The sequence below is a fragment of the Brienomyrus brachyistius genome, unplaced genomic scaffold, assembly GCF_023856365.1.
Source record: "Brienomyrus brachyistius isolate T26 unplaced genomic scaffold, BBRACH_0.4 scaffold42, whole genome shotgun sequence".
Classification (NCBI taxonomy): Eukaryota; Metazoa; Chordata; class Actinopteri; order Osteoglossiformes; family Mormyridae; genus Brienomyrus; species Brienomyrus brachyistius.
The window spans coordinates 684,851-705,456 of record NW_026042317.1 but is presented as its reverse complement, the minus strand read 5'-3'; the positions used below and the strand labels follow the sequence as shown (position 1 = coordinate 705,456).

The window sequence follows — 20,606 nt, the reverse complement described above, 5'->3', positions numbered from 1 at the left end:
TAATCTGACTGCTCATTAGACATTACCGTCAATTTTAAGATCTCTGATAAATTTTAACAAAAATGGCTTTATCATTATTTGCAGGTCATTATATAGGGTTTGTCAATACAGGGGTCACCAACCTTTTCGAAACTGACAGCTACTTCACGGGTACTGAGCCATACCAAGGGCGACCGCGAGCGGGGGCTGGGGGGGAGAGAGTGTTAGAGGTATTTCGACTAGCACGAGAAGGGGGAAGGGGTATTTAAACTTGCGCGAGTGGGCAGAAAACCTAAGCTCTATGGTGATTTGTACTATTTTTAGAAATGCCTTGCTGGTGACCCACTTCCGGGTTCCACGTCGTTCGCGGGCGACCCCTGGTCTAATATAATTTAGACTAATATAAGATGACATGTGTCACGTTTGTATCCCAGGAAGTTCCGCTGGGTTATCTGATATTTTTCCAGAAAAGAATGCGAAGCAGTGAAAACTGGTTTTCAGTTAATTTACCTGGTAAATAAAAATTGAATAATACAATAAAATACCACGAAAAACGCCAACGCTGCGAGATCGGCCACCGCAGGCAGATCTCGCGCACTACAAGAAGTAAATGTTGTCCGATTTGACTGCAATCTGGAGTTTATTCTCCGCCCCTGCAGCCACTCTGTTTTAATCCCTAATTTTAGATACAAGTATAATTTTAAAAAGGGCAATGATTAAGTCATTATAATTGGCATTAATTTGGAGCAAAATCATCTTAATCTTTGTAGAATGATTAATTATTCAAATACAGCTATTCAACTAATTAGATTTCATGAAATCATGAATTTTAATATCGCGATATATATTGCAGAAAGAATAAACATCGCGATGTGATTTATACCAATATCGTGCAGCCTTAATATGAATGTTTGGAAAACTTAGCTAGATCATCTAAAGGGTAAGCTATCCATCTCAACTGGCATATTACACTCTACCATTCACGAGAAGCAATAGCAGGAGGGGCGCCAGTCTAAGTATTTCCTCGTCTCGTCACTCCCAACCAGCTCGTGTGAAAAACCAGCACTTCGTCTCCCAACATCTTATTCACAAAGAAAACTTAATTAAAACTTTCGAAATATCTGTTTATTGACAGCTGGCGGCTACTTTACAAACTCTTACAAAAATACAGAAAACTTTTTTAACGGTTTTCAGACCGGGTTCTCACTAGCTAGCTCGGTACAGCACATGAATAAAATGTTGAAAATGTAAAATAAATGTGCTGAACATATCACCCACCTAGCAAACAAGAGATTAGTTTGGTTTACTTACTTGTTTCATAAAACAATCTCGAAGGACCTTTTCGTAATTGAACGTCCTGAGGTTTTGGCGGCTTCTAGCTCAAAAAAGGCACAATATTTCTTCTGTGTTTTTGAATGGCGCAATCAGGTCTATGTCCGCCAGCTGCATCATCGCCACCTGTCGTTCACCAAGTAGTAGGGCTTTCTGGCGCCTTTTTACAAACATTCAACTTCCGGTGGTGAACAAACTTAATTACATCGCGTTCAGTTTTTCCATTAAGACATTTTCAGTCAACGTGATGAAATCTAGCACCCGCATTATTCTTTCTAAACATGTAAAATAAACTTGATTAATTTATGTTCACAGAGGGGACATGAACTTATTGGGCAGAATGAATTAAATTTATTATAGTAAATCCAAAGACCCCTGATTTCCCCTTTTTTCAGTGTACATATAATATATCAATGTGTCTGTCAGTCACATGTATCATTAAGCTGTTTGTTTGGTGTGGTGAAACAAAACTGCTCAATTCATAAATCTGAGGAGGGAGAACGATGATCTGTTCACTGGGTCCAAAAATTCAGCCGGTGTAGGTCGTAAGTAAAGGAACTATATCCCATTTATAACATCTGAATTTAACCATCATGTACATAAGGCTACAGTTACCGTAGCCGGAATCCTGTACAAAGCCTGAAATAATAAGACAACCAGTTGATGAGGCAAAACCCTTTTTCTATGTTGTGTTTTTCTAATGCTCTCACTGGGATGCAAGCTGTGATTGTCACATTTTTGTAACCCAAAACAAGCCATCCAAGTAAATGACCTCTGGGGGATGCTGTGTCATCTTTGTTATCTTCCAAACTTTGCATCCATCTATTAATGTGATTCATCAGATTCCTAATCTTATAGATGAAGAAAAAACAGACGGTCCTGAGAGATGCTGAATCCTACAATTCCAGGATTAGCAAAAAGAAAATAATTGAAAGGAATGAAGCTTTTCTAAAGGGGCATTTGCCCAGGAGATGAACACAGGTACTGTATCAAACTGAAATCCAGCCCAGAATCTAAAAGACACCTGAAGAAGTCCAATTGTGTGGACAGCAGAGAAACAGTGAAAGAGACAGTGTTATGTAAGGTTATAATGCCGTCAATATTTGTCACGTTTCACACTTCAGTCCTTTCATGTGCACATTATTGATTATTGTACTGTTGATTTAAATCAGATACTCAATAGAACACCGGACATGTCCCACTCGTTTGATCCTCTCCTGTGCCACGCCCCCCTCTATACCTCATGTGGAATCCCCTTGTTCCCAGCTGTTTCAAGTCCTGTGATTGCTGTGGTGTATATAAGAGACAGAACATTTGGATTCACTGCTTGTCTCTTTGGTCCTTTCTCCACCTTGGAGCCCCTTTCTGGATTAACCTTGAAAAAGCATCTGTTGTGGGAAAAAAAAGTCTGAAAAGTAAAAATTGGCGTACTTACATGATTTAATGTGACTGTAAAAAGGGAAGGGGTTTCTCTATGACTTGGGTTGGTAGTAGCGTTTGGGGGGGTCAAGGAGTCCGATGTTAGTGGTTTATGGTAGTATATTGTGTGTTGAAGTTTATTGAATTGGCGGACTACACATCCCATCATCCCCTGCGCACCACAAAATAACAGTCCATGCTTAGTGTGCTGTTTGGTTTATTTCTTTCTTTATTCAAGGCAATAACTTAGAGCTGTGAGGTACCCACTGTTCTAGTTTTATCCATCGGCCATGGTAAAGGGAGAACTTGGGTAAATCAGCAGAAGTCTCTCACCAGCTTCCACCCCGGTTGCTGTTTCCTCTGGTCCCTCGGCATATGGGTTCCCTGCAGAAGCGCACGCCGCCTGGGGAAGGTTCCCTTATAGCCCAGGGTGGAACAGGGGAAGGTGAAGGTTTGGCACAAAGGGGGGGGGGGAATAGGTGAGAGAGGTTGTTTGTTCTTACTTTTGTTGTGTGAGGTGGGATGTTCTGTGTGAAAGAGCAGGGGACGGTAATGCTTAAGGGCCAGCTATTATGATGTGTTCCATGTTAAATGTATGTGTTGTAATGTATGTTAGTACATGAAACTCCAACTGGTTTCCCCTTGTCGTTGGGCTGTCCCAATTAGTTTAATGGGAAGCCGTATATAAGGGCAGGGGATTAGAGTAAAAAGGGGTTTGGTGCTCTTTCTTTTGGTCTAATTGTTTGTTTTTATTTATCTTATTTTTGTTCTTTTTGTCATGCTGTGGCCTGGGTGGATTATGGGCATGTCAAGGCCAAGAGAGAAGGGTAAAAGCTTGAGGTGAGGCTGGAAGGGCCCCCTGAAATAAAGCTACCTTTGTTCTGAGGCCTACTGCATTTGTGCCTGGTTTCTCCCCACTCGCATGCGGGGTTGTTTGCATCCCCTCAATAAGGCAGGGCCTGTCCAGCTCTTGCCTTTTTCACAGTGACTAATCAGCTTCCTTGCTTAACCTAGCCTCAGGACACCAAGAAGATCCGTTTATTGTACGTACTTCATGTCTTCAAGGTGTTCGACACCTAATATCTGGAGAGCCTCCACTACTTGTTGATATCCACTCAGATTGGGAAGAACAAACTGAATAAGAGAGCCAACTGTTCCTTCCCTGTGTCCCATGATCTCTAAAAAGAAAGTGAGAATGTTCTTTAACCTTTTCTGTTCTCAAATGGATTCAGCAGAATCTACAAATATATACAATATGCATGGTTCGTACCATTGGTGTTCAGAAAAGACAGACCTCTTACAGTTTTTTACAATCGCTATGACAGTTTTTGCAATACATTTAACAAGTTTCCTAAACTCAACACAGTTAGCACAACATCCGTCTTTGTAGGCTATACAGTTAACACATTTCTTGTTGCTATGATAGAAAATGCATACAGTTAACACAATTTAAAATGCTTGAACTTCTTTTACAAACAACCTCAACCAAGACCAAAACAATGTAATTTTACAGTCAAATTTACAAATGCTTTCACGCTGTATGTCAAAACAGATAACATCATGTTCTAAACATAATTTATATAGGCTAACGTCAAAGTGAACAGCTGTTCATATTGTGAATTGAAACACAAATATATTCCCTGTATTTTATTCCATTGCCAATGAGAAACAACTTATTGCAGTTAAGGAAATATATAAATCACAGCTGATTCCCATCTAGGAACCACACTCAGGTGTTGAGGTTTTTCCGATCATATGTTCTAAAAGAGGACTCTATCGGCTGATCTTGTGTAGAAAAGGAACAATATAGAGCAAGAAAGAAAGAAAGAAAATGCCTGCACGAAGGAGAGGAAGACGAGTACCAGGACAATTGAGAGGAGTGGGGCAAGGTAGAGGAGTTAGAATGTGTGGTGGCGCTCAAAGAGCTAGGGTAACTGATCAAATAAGAGCTACTATTGTGGCCCGGGAAACAACACGCAGGAACACAAATACTGTTTTTGGGTCTAATTTATTCCATAGGCCTAATTAGTTAGACATTTTGGTTGGAAGATAAAAGGATTTACAATGAACAGTTTCTTAAACCTTACACTTTTCCCTTACAGAGGATTCTCTTACATAAAAGAAATAAAACTCCACACTCAGGTGGGACTGGTACAGTATAAAAGTAAAATAAAACACACGGAAAACCCTGTGAGGCAGACCTCACATAACCGAGTACACCGAAATAAAAGGAAACGGCAGTTTTGCACTGAAAATAATACGGTAATGGCACACTGAAACAGAAATATCTTTGTTAGCACACAACTAACAACTGAACAGATATTTAACATGGACAGCATGCTCTTACCAACTTTGCACATACCAGTAAAACCTCAAGGCGCGGGCAGAAAACCTTGTGACGCACCGCTCTCTGGTACTCTGGGAAACTCTCACCCCACTCGGAAAACCGTCCGCAGCCCAGCTTATCCAGCTTAAAATGGCGCTTCCAGACAGTGGCTTTTCGCGCTCTCTCTCAGGTGATGATGTCACCAAGTTGCTTAAAGGCGCAACCACCTATTCCCCCTCGTTCCCCGGTGCAGCTTAACCGCTCATGGTCAAAATCTCCAGATCACCTGGTTACATTCTCCCCTGCGTGGAGTAAGCGCCCTCGATTACTCACTACCTACCAAGGTCTTCCTAACCTCTTTGATTGCTTCTCGAAATAAAACTGTACTTAAACTAGTCAATATCTGTGAGACTGCAGCAGGACTTACGGAGGCCATGTCAAGAACGGATCTAGGCTCATGATACACATTTGAATGTTGCCCCGCGTTCACTCTTTGGCTCCGACGTGGCCCAGCTACAGGTGTCTGCATTTCAGGGCTAGGCTCACCTGCATCTGTTTCTACTGTCTCCCTATTTGGAGTTTCAGCAGACCCAATTTGCATGTCCTCATCCCGACAGGCCACTGGCTGTGAACCAACGAGTTCAGACCTGTCCAGCAATATATTTGACCCCGGGACCATATGTCTCACCAGGAAGACATCTTCCTCTGCATCTCCAACATCTGACTCGGTCCCTGAAGACGGACTAGACTGAGTTACAGGAGCAGGGAGTTTTCTCCGTGGCGCTGGCACAGGAGGGCTAACACAGGGCTTTATATCCACCCTGTTTACCCTCTTGCAAGGACCTCCCTCCACTGGCTCTACAGTGTAGGTGTTACCCAAAACTTCCACAACCCTGTGAACCGTGGGCTTCCATGCATCCTGTATCTTGTTGCGACCTAGTGGCCGATCACGCAAGTACACCAGGGCATCCACTTCAATCTTTGGACAATAGACTATGTCCCTCTGCACAGAAATGCGCTCAGCAGCTTTCTGCTCGGAATACACCTTCGCTCTGGCATGCGCTTCGCTTAAACGCTGTTGATGCACAGCTAACCAATCATGGTTTGGATTGACCACCTGCTTTTGTCCCAACAAAGCATCCACTGGTAAGTGGGGTTCAACACCAAACAACAAATAATAAGGAGAATAACCTGTGGTTGAATGGGGAGTCACATTGTACGCATACACCAATTCAGGCAGGTGCTCAGGCCATCTGCGTTTCTTTTCGGGAGGCAATGTGCGTAGCAAATCATGGATGGTACGATTAAATCGCTCGCACTGAGCATTTCCCGTAGGATGGTAGGGAGTAGTCCTGCTCTTCTTCACCCCATACAGTCTACAAAGCTCTGCTACAACCGCGCTTTCAAAATTTCGTCCCTGATCTGAGTGAAGCCTCTCCGGGACTCCATACTTCATGAACCATTCCCGTAAAAGGATCTTTGCTGTGGTATCTGCCTTTTGGTCCCGAGCTGGGAAGGCCTGTGTGAATTTCGTGAAAATGTCTGTGACCACCAACACATTCTCACGACCGTCAATGGAAGGCTCCAGCACTGTGAAATCTACAGCAATCACCTCCAATGGTCTTGAGGCAAGAAAAGACTTCATGGCAGGACGGATCTTAGGCTGCGGCATCTTGGCAAGGACACACCGCTGACATTCCTTTACCCACCGCGCGACATCCTCGTGCATTCCTACCCAAAAGCATCTTCGCCTCAACAACTGCAATGTACGTTCAACGCCCTGATGACCCATAGAGTCATGCGCCCCTTCCAACACCTGCTTCCTCAGACTGCTAGGCAACAACAACTGAAAGTACTCTCCGTGTTTCTCATCCGAAACCACTCGATACAACAAGCCATTTACTATCTTCACACAATCCCAGTGTTTAAGCAACAGACGAACCGGTCTGGGCAAAACTTGCCGCTCCTTCCCTGTAGGTACCTTATTCCGATCCCACAGGCCCCTGAATATCTGCAGCATCGGATCCTTTTGCTGGAATGACTGCAGTTCCTCCATTGAATAACCTGGGAGTGTTGGTGTGTTACCCTGAGTTAATTCAAGAGACTTCTTCTCCCTGGGTTCTGCAATCCTAATCTGTCTAATCTTGCAGCTCTCAAGGGCTGCCGTAACCAGCTCTGAATCAAGCTTTGTGCCGCGACTCAGACTGCAAATCGCTACACAACCGTCAAACTCAGCATCTTCAGAAACCTGCTCCGGCTCCCCTGCGAATGGCTGCCTAGACAAAGTGTCAGCCACTATGTTATTTCGCCCTGGCCTATATTGTACCTCAAAATCAAACACCGACAGCTGAGCAACCCACCTTTGCTCTATAGCACCAAGCTTTGCTGTTTTTAAATAACATAGAGGGTTGTTGTCAGTAATGACCGTAAATTTGGAACCCAGCAAATAGCCACGAAACTTCTCAGTTATTGCCCATTTAAGAGCTAAGAGCTCTAGTTTCATACTACTGTAGTACCTATCATTCCTTTCGGCACTCCTCAGTCGCCTACTAGCATAGGCTATGACTCGTTTGACACCATCCTGTTGCTGATACAAAACGGCTCCAAGACCGTGGTTACTCGCATCAGTTTCTAGTATGAAAGGCTGAGTAAAATCCGCGAAGCCAAGGATGGGGGCACTAGTCAGCCTGTCCTTCAGTAAGTCAAAGGCCGCCTGACATTCTTCAGTCCACGCTAGAGTTAACAACTGGTTGGCCTTACCAGGACTACCTGTGTTTGAACACAAATTTACCACATCATGCAGTGGGCCAGCAATCTTTGAGAACCCATGGATAAACCGTCTGTAGTAGCTACAAAAGCCCAAGAATGATCTCAAACCCCTAACCGTAGATGGTACTGGCCATTGCCTCACAGCTGAAACCTTTCCTGGATCAGTACCTATACCATCAGCAGACACTTGGTGACCCAAGAAATTTACCTCGGTCTGGAGGAAATGGCACTTCTGTAATTTCACTTTAAGGCCTGTCTCTTTGAGACGCCTAAGCACCCTGTCAAGCCTCTCTAAGTGTTCCGGGAATGTCTGAGAATACACTAATATATCGTCAAGGTATACTAGCATGATTTGGAAGACAAGATCGTTCATAGTGGCCTGCATGAGCCTTTGAAACGTTGCAGGTCCATTGCAAACACCAAATGGTAATCTGAGATACTCATATAATCCAAAAGGAGTAGAAAAAGCAGTCTTATGCCTATCGTGGATGGATGTAAATATAAATGGTATCCATCCATCCATCCATCATCTCCCGCTTAATCCAAGGTCGGGTCGCGGGGGCAGCAGTCTCAGCAGGGAGGCCCAGACTTCCCTCTCCTCAGCCACTTCATCCAGCTCTTCTGGGGGGATCCCGAGGTGTTCCCAGGCCAGCCGAGAGACATAGTCCCTCCAGCATGTCCTGGGTCTTCCCCGTGGCCTCCTCCCAGTGGGACATGCCCAGAACACCTCACCAGGGAGGCGTCTAGGAGGCATCCTGACCAGATGCCCGAGCCACCTCATCTGGCTCCTCTCAATGCGGAGGAGCAGCAGCTTTACTCTGAGTCCCTCCCGAATGACAGAGCTCCTCACCCTATCTCTAAGGGATAGCCCAGCCACCCTGTGGAGAAAACTCATTTCAGCCGCTTGCACTCGTGATCTCGTTCTTTCAGTCACTACCCAAAGCTCATGACCATAGGTGAGGGTAGGAACGTAGATCGACTGGTAAATCGAGAGCTTTGCCTTTTGGCTCAGCTCCTTCTTTACCATGACAGACCGATGCAGCACCCGCATCACTGCTGATGCCGCACCGATCCGCCTGTCGATCTCCCGTCCCATCCTTCCCTCACTCGTGAACAAGACCCCGAGATACTTAAACTCCTCCACTTGGGGAAGGATCCCCGACCCGGAGAGAGCACTCCACCCTTTTCCGGCTGAGGACCATGGTCTCGGATTTGGAGGTGCTGATCCTCATCCCAGCCGCTTCACATTCGGCTGCGAATTGCTCCAGTGAGAGCCGAAGGTCGCGGTCCGATGAGGCCAACAGAACCACATCGTCTGCAAAAAGCAGAGACCTGATCCTGAGGTCACCAAACCGGATACCCTCAACGCCCTGGCTGCACCTAGAAGTTCTGTCCATAAAAGTTTTGAACAGAATCGGTGACAGAGGGCAGCCCTGGCTGCTAGGTCTGACCGGTTTCCTCCCCCACCAGCAGAGCCAACCCACCACCAGGTGGTGATCCATTGACAGCTCCGCCCCTCTCCTCACCCGAGTGTCCAATACATGCGGCCGCAAGTCCGATGACACGACCACAAAGTCGATCATCGAACTGCGGCCTAGGGGGTCCTGGTGCCAAGTGCACATATGGACACCATTATGCTTGAACATGGTGTTCATTATGTATAATCCGTGACGAGCACAGAAGTGCAATAACAAAACACCACTCGGGTTCAGATCAGGGGGGCCGTTCTTCCCAATCACGCCCCTCCAGGTCTCACTGTCATTGCCCACTTGTGCATTGAAGTCCCCCAGTAGAACAAGAGAGTTCTCCAACACCCCTTCCAAGGACTCCAAAAAGGGTGGGTATTCTGAACTGCTGTTTGGCGCATAAGCGCAAACAACAGTCAGGACCCGTCCCCCCACCCGAAGGCGGAGGGAGGCTACCCTCTCGTCCACTGCGGTAAACCCCAATGTACAGGCGCCCAGCCTGGGGGCAATAAGTATGCCCACGCCCGCTCAGTGCCTCTCCCCGCAGGCAACTCCAGAGTGGAAAAGGGTCCAACCCCCCTCAAGGAGACTGGTTCCAGAGCCCAAGCCGTGCGTCGAGGTGAGTCCGACTATATCTAGCCGGAACTTCACAACCTCGCGCACCAGCTCAGGCTCTTTCCCCATCAGAGAGGTGACATTCCATGTCCCTAGAGCTAGCTTCTGCAGCCGAGGATCGGACCGCCAAGGTCCCCGCCTTTGGCCGCCGCCCAGATCACCTCGCACCCGACCCCTATGGCCCCTCCCATGGGTGGTGAGCCCATTGGAGGGGGGACCCACGTGCCTTGTTCGGGCTGCGCCCGACCAGGCCCCATAGGTGTAGGCCTGGCCACCAGGCGCTCGCCATCGAGCCCCACCCCCAGGCCTGGCTCCAGGGGGGGGCCCCGGTGACCCGCGTCCGGGCAAGGGAAAACGTGGTTCCAATATTTTCATCATCATAAGGGGTTTTTGAGCCGCACTTCGTCTGGTTCCTCACCCAGGACCTGTTTGCCTTGTGTGACCCTACCAGGGGCATAAAGCCCCAGACAACATAGCTCCTGGGATCATTGTAACACGCAAACCCCTCCACCACGATAAGGTGTCGGCTCCAGGAGGGGGCGCATATATCCGCTTTCTTATAATTTAATTCTGATTCTACTTTATTTAGTAATCTGTGTTTTGAAAAGTACACATTGTTTCCGGAATGATCGCTTTGCTGTGAATTGACGTGTCCAGTGGATGTAAGAAATATGGTAGCAGCTTGATAGAGAGACATTATAACTGACTACAGTCACTGTATAGAATGTTAAACTGCAATAGATAATTAATCCAATGGTAGATTGTCAATGGGTGTCTGTGTATATTTTTACACGTCCGTTATTAATGATAATGCATGCAGATAAATTTAGTGGCTTTTGCTAGTGTCACGGGAGATGGCAGCGATCGCGGGCAGAGCGGCAATCGTGCGAGGCGAACGGGCAGAAAGCAGGCGGACAGGCGGAAGTCGGGGTAAACTGGGGTTTATTCCACAACGGGGATCTCACGCGAACAAACATCAATGACAGACAAAGCAAACTGGGGAGACCAGGACTTAAATACACAAGACTGATTGAAAGCAAAAGGAAACAGCTGGGTACAATTCGGGAAACACACGCGGGTAAGTAGGGGGCGTGGCACACAGGAGGAGCGGACGAGCCGGGCGTGACAGAACCCCCCCCCAAAGGCGCGCTGCACCGGGCGCGCCCGGGAGGAGGCGAAGGACGGGACGAGACCAGGGAACCAAAACCCGAAAAACAAGAACCAAAACCATCAACGAGGGACAGGGAACAAGACAGACAGGCAAAACTGACACAGAGGCAGAAGCCAGGACAAGACATGACACAGGACAGGAAAGGCAGACAGACAGACAAGAAACGGGGACACGGAGGGAACAGGCGGAACAAAAGGGCCAGGAGTGAACAGAGGGAACCCAGGGAGAGAAGGAGGAACACGAGGAGCAGAGACGGGAGGAACAAAGGAACGAGGAACGGAGAAAGGAGGAAAGACGGGAGGAGGAGCAAACAAAGGAGGGACCAGGGCAGGAGAGAAGGGAGAGAAGGAGGGGGAACGAAGGGGAGCCCGAGGGAGCCCCAGCGGGCGACGGGAGGCAGCCGGAGGGGCCGCAGGCGGCCGGAGCCGGAGGGGACCTCGGAGGGGCCGAGGAGACAGGGCGAGGGACCGATGAAGGGGCCGAGGAGGGAGCTGGAGGGGGCACCGGGGAAGGTGGACGAGGGAGCTGGAAGGGGCCAGGGCGAAGGTAAGGCGAGGCGGGGGAGCTGCCGCAGGCGGCGACGTCCTCCGACGAGCCGCAGGTAGGGGCCCCGCAGGCGACCGAGGAGCCGCCGTCGGGGAGCCCACAGGCGACCGACCAGGCACCGGAGGGGGGAGCGAGGCAGGGCGACGAGGCACCGGAGAGGGACCCGCAGGCGACAGCCGACCGGGAGGGCCAGGACCCGCAGGCGCCAACCGAGCCCCAGCGCAGGCGAGGCAGGGCGAGCCAGGGGGCAGGGTGGGCGGGACCCCAGCCCTCCGTCTGTGTCCCCTTCCCCTGCGGGACACAGACAGGCCGACCCTAGGTCGGGGTCGACGCTGCCGGGGCGAGGGACCAGGGGTCACAGGAGCGGGGCCAGGGACAGGAGCGGGGCCAGGGACAGGGTTAACAGGCAGAGGGAGCGCCTCTGGACCTGCTGCAGGGCGGTCAGGGACAAGAATGCGGTCAGGGACAGGAACGCGGTCAGGCTGTGGGGGCGCCGGCCCGGGAGCTGCAGCAGGCGGCTGCAGAGGGGGCGCCGGCCCGGGAGCTGCAGCAGGCGGCTGCAGAGGGGGCGCCGGCCCGGGAGCTGCAGGTGGCTGCAGTGGGGGCGGCTGCCCGGGAGCTGCAGGTGGCTGCAGTGGGGGCGGCTGCGCAGGCAGCGGCGGCTGCGCAGGCAGCGAAGGCGGCTGCACGGGAGCGGGGTCCGCCGGCAATGGCGGCTGCACGGGAGCGGGGTCCGCCGGCAATGGCGGCTGCACGGGAGCGGGGTCCGCCGGCAATGGCGGCTGCACGGGAGCGGGGTCCGCCGGCAATGGCGGCAACGAAGGCGTCTGCGCAGGCAGCGGCGGCAACGAAGGCGGCTGCACAGGCAGCGGCGGCAACGAAGGCGGCTGCACAAGCAGCGGCGGCCGCACGGGAGCGGGGTCCGCCGGCAGCAACGGAGGGAGGTCCTCCGTACTGGCGATCGCCGTTCTCCTCCGTCTCCCTCGCTGGCGCCTGGCGGTTGCGGGAGGCGGCGCGATGTCCGTGAAAACGGACGGTGGAAGAAAGGCTTCCGGCTCCGGGTAGAGGAAGGGCTCCTCGTCCTCGTCCTCACTAGAGAGCCAGTACTTCCACGCGGGATCGGGGACGCGTGTGGTCGGCCCCCGGGCTGGAGGTAGGGCAGGTACCTCCCTCTCGCCCTCCGTCGGGAGCCAAATCCTGGAGAGCGAGCAGGCGCCGAGATAGATCGGCTCTTCTGGGAGCCTCCTCCTCCCTCTCCGCTTCTTTTTGTGGTCTGTCATTCTGTCACGGGAGATGGCAGCGATCGCGGGCAGAGCGGCGATCGTGCGAGGCGAACGGGCAGAAAGCAGGCGGACAGGCGGAAGTCGGGGTAAACTGGGGTTTATTCCACAACGGGGATCTCACGCGAACAAACATCAATGACAGACAAAGCAAACTGGGGAGACCAGGACTTAAATACACAAGACTGATTGAAAGCAAAAGGAAACAGCTGGGTACAATTCGGGAAACACACGCGGGTAAGTAGGGGGCGTGGCACACAGGAGGAGCGGACGAGCCGGGCGTGACAGCTAGCCGGGCGTGGGAGGGGTTCAGTATCTATCTGTGTATCAATTTATCTGAGTCAGACAGATAAGTGGGGTCAGAGGAGTAAAGGTGCATGGGCACATGCCCCCTCTGTCAGGAGGAGTAACCATATCTTTTACAGTGGGGTGGGGGTGGCAAGGCTGCCTGGGCTCCTGCCCGTTCTGTCTGATGGGGGCATAACCAAATATTTTACAGTGGGGTGGGGGTGGCAAGGCTGCCTGGTCACCTGCCCGTTCTGTGTGACGGGGGCATAACCAGACCTTTTACAGTGGAGTGGGGTGGCAAGGCTGCCTGGGCACCTGCCCGATCTGTCTGATGGGCGAGCAACCAGACCTATTACTGGGGGGTGGGGGTGGCAAGGGTGTTAATTATTTAACAAATGTCTTTATTTATTGAAATATATTAATGATCATTTTATTTACCTTAATCCACTGAACCAGGACATAATTATATTTTCCAGTTTTTTTTCGGTCTGTTTTGTCTCCAGTTAAATGATTATTATATACATTGATTCAGTGTCATTGTGTCAGTTATGTTCAGCTGCAGTAATACAGTCAATTTAACTTAATCCAGCAGACTGTGGTTTCATTATGTTACTCAGTTATGCTTTGGGTACCGCTGAAGCAGGACACTAATAGGACAGAACAGAAAGCCTTTATTGTCACTGTACAGGGAGGAAATACAGTAAATGGACATAAATACATAAAATGTACATATACAGGGGAGAGGGAAAGCCCCCCCCCCCCCCCCCGAATCAGGATTACATTTAATTACATTTTAGTCAGAGAGATAAGCTATTGAAAAATATAGTTTATGTTTATTCAGCTCACTGAATACAGGCATTTATTTTTTGTCAAATATACAGTCCTGTCCAAAAGTCTTAGTCAGTCCAAAGAAATGTTTAAAGCTGTTTATCTGGGTAGCAAGTGTACTTTGGCTTAAAACAGAAACACAATTTAACATTAGAACGTGTGCAAATTCAGAGTAACACAATAAAAACTAGTAATAACTTCTTCTGTTTTCTAAAAAGTTACTGATATCTAGTTGGATGGCTAGATGAACACCGCTTCAGTTTCCAAACTTCTCCTCAGGGCACCTCAGCCGTTCCACGATTTTGTTAAATTTCACCAACAGACCAATTAAATAATTAAATATACTGGTTTAAAAAGTCAGTGAGAGATTGACTAGCTGTATGAGGTGTGTTAGTGGCCAAGTCAAAAAATACATGGCTGCACTGGACGGTCGCTGCAAATACTGGGATGATTTTAGCAGAGGTTCTGAAATGGCGAAGCTGACACACTTTGACAGGCATCATATCTTAGTTTTACACCAACAGGAGGATAATCTAAACATCATTTTCTTTGTCTGCCTAAGACTTTTGCACAGTTCTGTACATTTCAGAGTGAAAAGGATTATAAAGGTTAAAAAGCAGAGATTTTACCTTTTTGCAGGAGAACCAGCAACACGTCACAGTGACACTGAGGAGTCACTATAAACCCGAAACCCTGGATAGAGGGACTCAGTGAATGAGGAGGTGAATCTGTGCAGGGGGGTCAGTCCATCAGAGGAGACTCTGTAGAAGGACAGAGCACCAGCCCCCCAGTCCAGATACACTCCTACTCTGCGGGAGCCTGAGGGCTCTATGGGTATGAGAGTCTGTTTCATATTGTGCCGGACAGAGTAACTGTCAGTATTACAGCACAGACTCCATGACTTGTCATTGTATCCAAGCCCACAGTCATAACTCCCTCCTTTCCTCCTGATCCCTTTATAAGTCACTCCTATCCGGGCTCCATATCCATCCCATTCAGCCTCCCAGTAACACCGGCCAATCAGACTCTCTCTGCACAGAACTTGTTCCCAGCGGTCAAATCTCTCTGGATGATCAGGATATGGCTGCTGCTCTGCCCCCCCCATCACCTTCCTGTTCCCCCCTGACAGAGACAGGAATCTGTTTGCTGTGTTGGGGTCCAGCGTCAGCTGGCAGGAGTCTGTAGGCAGGAGGAAGAATTATTAATCCCATCAGGCCGCCTGTACTTTATGTTTCTGTACGATATAAAAACAGCACAGCTTCCCCTAACGAAGCGGGAACTGAAGTTTATGAAACATAAAGTGGGCGCGCGACGGGGGCGGGAAGAGCCGCCAAAATGGGGCGCGAGCTAAACTAACAGCTTAATTAAAAAATTACAAAGCAGCGACATTCATCAGACATTTTCATCACAAGCATATTTACCACAAAACGGCACCAGAAATCAATACTAAAGTCAGTGTCCTTCCTTCTAACCGCTAAAGCCGGTGTTCTATAAATTCATCCTACCCGTGAATCCGTCCTACTTACGCTCACCGCGCATGTGCTTCTGAATATTTTTCCACTTTTGCGGAACGCCCATAAATCCGTGCTGCTCTTGTGGTTAACGTTACCTGCGGTGAGTATATAAAGATATATATTTATTTTTTCTTGTTTGTCAGATTTTATGGTAACGTTTTCTTGTTTGAGTGATTTTATGTTAACTTTGATTGTATGTTAACTGTAACAGTTTATGAATATACTATTAGTATATTTTAAGACAGAACACATGTATAACGTTATTTTTTATGCTAACCTGTAGTAGCTTGTCCTAGTCGTACACGTTGTACACATTTTTACCGTTTGTGTGGATTTATTTTATATTGTTTTCGCTACACAAATAATTACTAACAATTGAACTAGCTACCTAACTAGTTTTCATGGCAGCGAAAACACCTAGACTCTAAAAATCAATGCACCAAAGACAATCAAATGATCCTTAAGTGTTCATATGATTCTGTAGATAATAGGAAGGTTAAGTAAAACTTAATTTTAATGGTCATGACAATTTTTTTACTTTGTGGACACTCAGATTAGTTTGTATTTATTGCTAAATTGCCCATTGATTTTTTTTTTTCATTATCACTAATTCATCTTTTTTCTTTATAGAAATGGAGAATAAATGGACAGAGATTTATGATTTTCTTTCTGTGGGATCATACCCATCTGGATTCGAGAAAGCACAAAAGCAAAATTTAAGAAGATATGCCTCAAAATTTACTCTAAAGGGTATGTTTGTTTTTTTTACTAATTACTTTTTTTTAATAAAAGTAATATATAGCACTATATGTCAAACCGTTACAAAACAAAAACAAGAAATTACTTGTAACATGCACATCAGCTACAGAATTAGTCAAACAATTGAATATTTTTAATAATAGCCAATATTATGTTTTTTTTAATGTTCTTTATGTAGATGGAGAACTCATTCCTCAGGGGTCAGGGGAACCAGGGGCCCATCCCAGGGAAAACAGGGCTGGGTACAATGGTACAATCCATCACAGGGCACAATTACACTCACATTCACACACTATTATCAGTTTGGCCACCAGTCAGGCTACAATGCATGTGACTATAGGAGAAAACCATAGCACTTTGAGTAAACCCACCAAACACAGGGACAACATGCAAACTCTGCACACAGAGCCCCAGGTGGGGAATTGAACCTGCAGTCGTGAACCCCTTGCCCCCGTTTTAACAATGTCCCTATAACCAATGTTACTGTGCAAACCTAGATGGAGAACTTCAATATGGAACAAGGAGAGTGATCAAAACAAAAGAGGAGGCCAGGTCAATCTTCAGTGAGTTCCATTCATCACCTTTGGGAGGGCATACCGGGATCAACAAGACACGGAATGCCATATGTTCCAGATTCTACTGGTATGGCATGTCAGTGGACATTGAAAACTGGGTATGTATGAGTTGATGTATTTTCTTCAAATGAATGTGAAGACTCTACAGGCATGAAATGTTTTTATATCCTTTAGATCTTGGAATGTGATGAGTGCCAAAAGGTAGGGAGGCCTTTGACAGCTGTACAGACACTGGAGTGTATTAAGGTAATCCATAATTTTTTTTTAGAGACATTAAGATGCTAAATGGCTATAAATAAATGCATGCAAGAGAGATATTATGTGGTACCTTGGGCGGAGCTTAATTCTCCGCTTCTGACGTCATAAGAGGAAGTGGATTATCCTTGATTCTGATTGGTCGAGAGTTTATGCCCATATATGGTATCAATACATATTGCTTATGCCACGTGCTGCCGATAGGGGGCGAAATGGTTTTGGGAGACTGCCGTTATGTACATATATGGTATCAATACATGCTTATGCCACGTGCTGCCGATAGGGGGGTTTGGGAGATTAAACTTTAATAGAATAAAAATACATTACATGTATTTTATTAATGTGCTTTTTGTATTACGTATTTAAGGTATAATAAAACATAGAGCAGGATAATGGCAAGCTAGCGCATACACGTTCAGCGGGGGCGTCCGTCCGGCCGCGTGTTGTTAGTAAGCGCAGCGGCGTATTTTAAAAGAAAGTACCCAAACGTTTTAAAAGAAGAAAGCCCCAAAAGAAGAAAACCCTTAGTGCCATTTTAAAATAAAAGCAGGGTGAATTTAAACAAACATGCCCGAAAGAAGCAGCAGAAGAGGAAATTTAAACAAGCGAAACCAACAAACATACACCCCGTCGTTTTAAAAGAAGCGAGCACTCATTACATTTAACCAACACGAAAGACTTTAGTTATATTTACCAGGTTGGAGAAAGCATGCAAGCGGCAAACTTTTAGAAGAAATAGGACGAAACGATACCGGAGCTCCTACACATGCGACTGCCCTGTTTGAACAACGCGGGGCGGAATGGACGATCGCTAGTCCAGCGCTTGGCGCATGCGCACCCACGCCGACGCCCCTTTCAAAATGGCTACGCCGGCGGAGCGCCTGTTTTAGCAAATAAAACCCCTATAACCGTAATGTTTTAAGTAATGAAGCACATTTCTGTCAACGTGAATAATAAAGTAAAGCGCTCTGAGCATTTTCGATAGCAATAATCGGTGAATAACGCGGTTAATTCTTGTTTAAACGAATGCATGCTCTCACTCTCGTGTGGCGCACGCGCGTAGATCCACACAGCATTTCCTTTATTGAGCCAGCTCGTTGCGTGAAGCAGCGGTCAAATGGCTACCAGCGGAAATTGTTGTCGTGATGCGAACCGTTGGCCTGGATTGTGAGAAGCAGGCCGCCATTCTGGCAGAATGCACACTAATTCTATATTTTATATGCTTATTTGTAAATAGTGTAAAATAATCTATTTCTAATTTAAATAAAAGTCGATCTCTAACACAACACCCCCGGATTGCTTAGCTACATTTAGCTAAATTTATCTACGTATGGTTAATCAAAAGGTATAAACAGAACTTGAAAAGATGTATGACAACACATGCTGATCTTTTATTTCAAATAAGCCTCTTTAACCTCATCGTTTTTAAGCAATGAAACTCTTTTCGGCTAATGTGTTATTTAAAATAAAACATCTTAAGCATTTCGACAACAAGAATCAAGGAATAACGCTGGCGATCCTTGTTAAAATAACTCCATGTCGCGCTTGTGCGTGCAGCCACGACACCCACACACCACTGTCTTTTATTGAAAACAGCTGAGGCAAGTCGTTTTCGGAACTTTAAAGTGTGTATACAACAAGTAAACGTGTGTAAAAGAAGTATAAAATGTGTTATAAAGCACATAGCCAACATTAATTAATAAAGAATTTAAGCATAATAGCCCAGACGTACCACGGCCTAAAGCCGGTAGAAAGAGAGCTATCCTACGGCCTACAAGAGAAAAGCATATGGCACCAAATTGGAATCAGTAGTCGTTAAAAGAATAAAATACATTATATGAATTTATCAATGCGACATTTTAAATACGTTTTAAGGCATAATAATTTTAAGGGGTCACCGGACGCGTCGAGCTTTTCTAGCTAGAGAGGAAAGAGAGTCGGGCAGTTTTGAATGGTAAAAGCAGTAGTTGTGTATTGTTAACGGTTTATTTTTTAACAAAATGTCCTATTTTATAACGGTAAAAACACAGCAATCCTGTTTTTAGGGGGGATTTATGCGCATTGCATGTCTAGACATGTCGATCAGCTAATGTCCGCGGCAGTGGGAAACGGGTCGTAGGCGCGAGAGCGATAAGCCTATGTGAAGGAAGCGTCAATTGACAAATTGTTGCAGAGTGCGTGTAACATCTCGTTTAACCGCTGGTCCCGAGTGTGACAAGCAGACAGACAGCATTCACGCCCCGGCAGAAAGCACATTACGTCTATTTGTTAATCAGTTATATTATTTTATACTATTTACGAATAAATGTCTAATTGAAATAAAAGTCGATGTCTAACACCACAGCTCTGGGACTCTAGCATAGCCCCGGGCGCCCCGCTGCGGGCCTGTGGGGCTGGATGAAGTATCTAACTTCAATTGCTTAATCAGCAGGGTAAAGTGCCGTAACTTAAACGGGGGTATGACAAATTAGTATAAAGTTTTAAGCCAATAAGATTTAATTAATAAAATAATTTAGTTGTATTTTGTTAGTTTTATTTTCAATAAAACACACCCCAGCGCATTATTAATTTAATAGATGCAGGAACTAGTGAGCGGTATTTAGCTACGTACTTCAAAAACATTTAAAAAACTTTGTTAGACTAATACCTTAGTTATTTTAATAATTTAAGGGATAAAAACATTTGTCGTGTTTGTCAATGTGTTATTTTAAGTAAATGCGTTATTTTCCAACGCTAAAAGCCCTGTCATGTTTTAAGTGAGAAATGATATGGACTGGCAACTCTCTCTGGGGGGAGCAACCCCGGTTAGGTACTATTAAGCAGCATTTAGTGACATGCATCAAAACACATTTTTAGAAACTTTGAAAGAATAAAGTCTTAGTTATTTTAATAAATACGTTTTTCAGTAAATGTTTATTCACGCGCATGCACACAAACACACACACACCCCGGAGGTCGGGGGGCTTTAGAGTTTAACTTTAGGTTGCTGATCGCAATGTGTGACCAAACCCCAAAGCACCCTAACTTAGTCGTTTACTAACTTATCGCGAAAAAACAGACAGAAATAGACTTGTAAATTCTAAAGAAAAGACATTAACTGTTTTTTGTTAATGTTTAAAGGTATACAAACTACAGTTGTATCGGACACGCACACAAAAACACTAAAAGAGTTTTGCTCAGTCAAAAAAACAGCAAACATATATTGTTCACGCTTTTTATTAAAATGTATAAGGATTGTTTTGTTATAGGGAAATTTTAAATTAATATGAGTGGGATATAAGTCATTTAGGCAACAAGATTTGAGGAAGAACCTAAATAGTGGCTGGAAATGACCAACCAGGCAGGCAGAAGTGTGCTTTCCTTATCTCACAAGTCATGGAAGGGTGGGGTGGGGGGACACATAAGTGGGGGGTAGGAACTGTGGAATCAGGCAGGGGTGTAAGAATTTAGGATATAGTCTTGTTATTTTAAAGAAGGTGTACAT

At 46.5% G+C, this 20,606-nt stretch overlaps 1 protein-coding gene and 1 long non-coding RNA gene across 2 annotated transcripts in view; both read left to right on the top strand.

Annotated features, from left to right (window-relative positions):
* Positions 1 to 20,606, top strand: part of LOC125722764 (uncharacterized) — a 138,944-nt gene that overhangs the window by 25,404 nt on the left and 92,934 nt on the right. The gene's annotated exons all lie outside the window — the stretch shown is intronic.
* On the top strand, positions 15,503 to 16,684 carry LOC125722806 (uncharacterized). Its single transcript, XR_007386616.1, has 3 exons — positions 15,503 to 15,633; positions 16,164 to 16,283; positions 16,471 to 16,684. It is a non-coding gene; the product is annotated as an uncharacterized LOC125722806 (long non-coding RNA).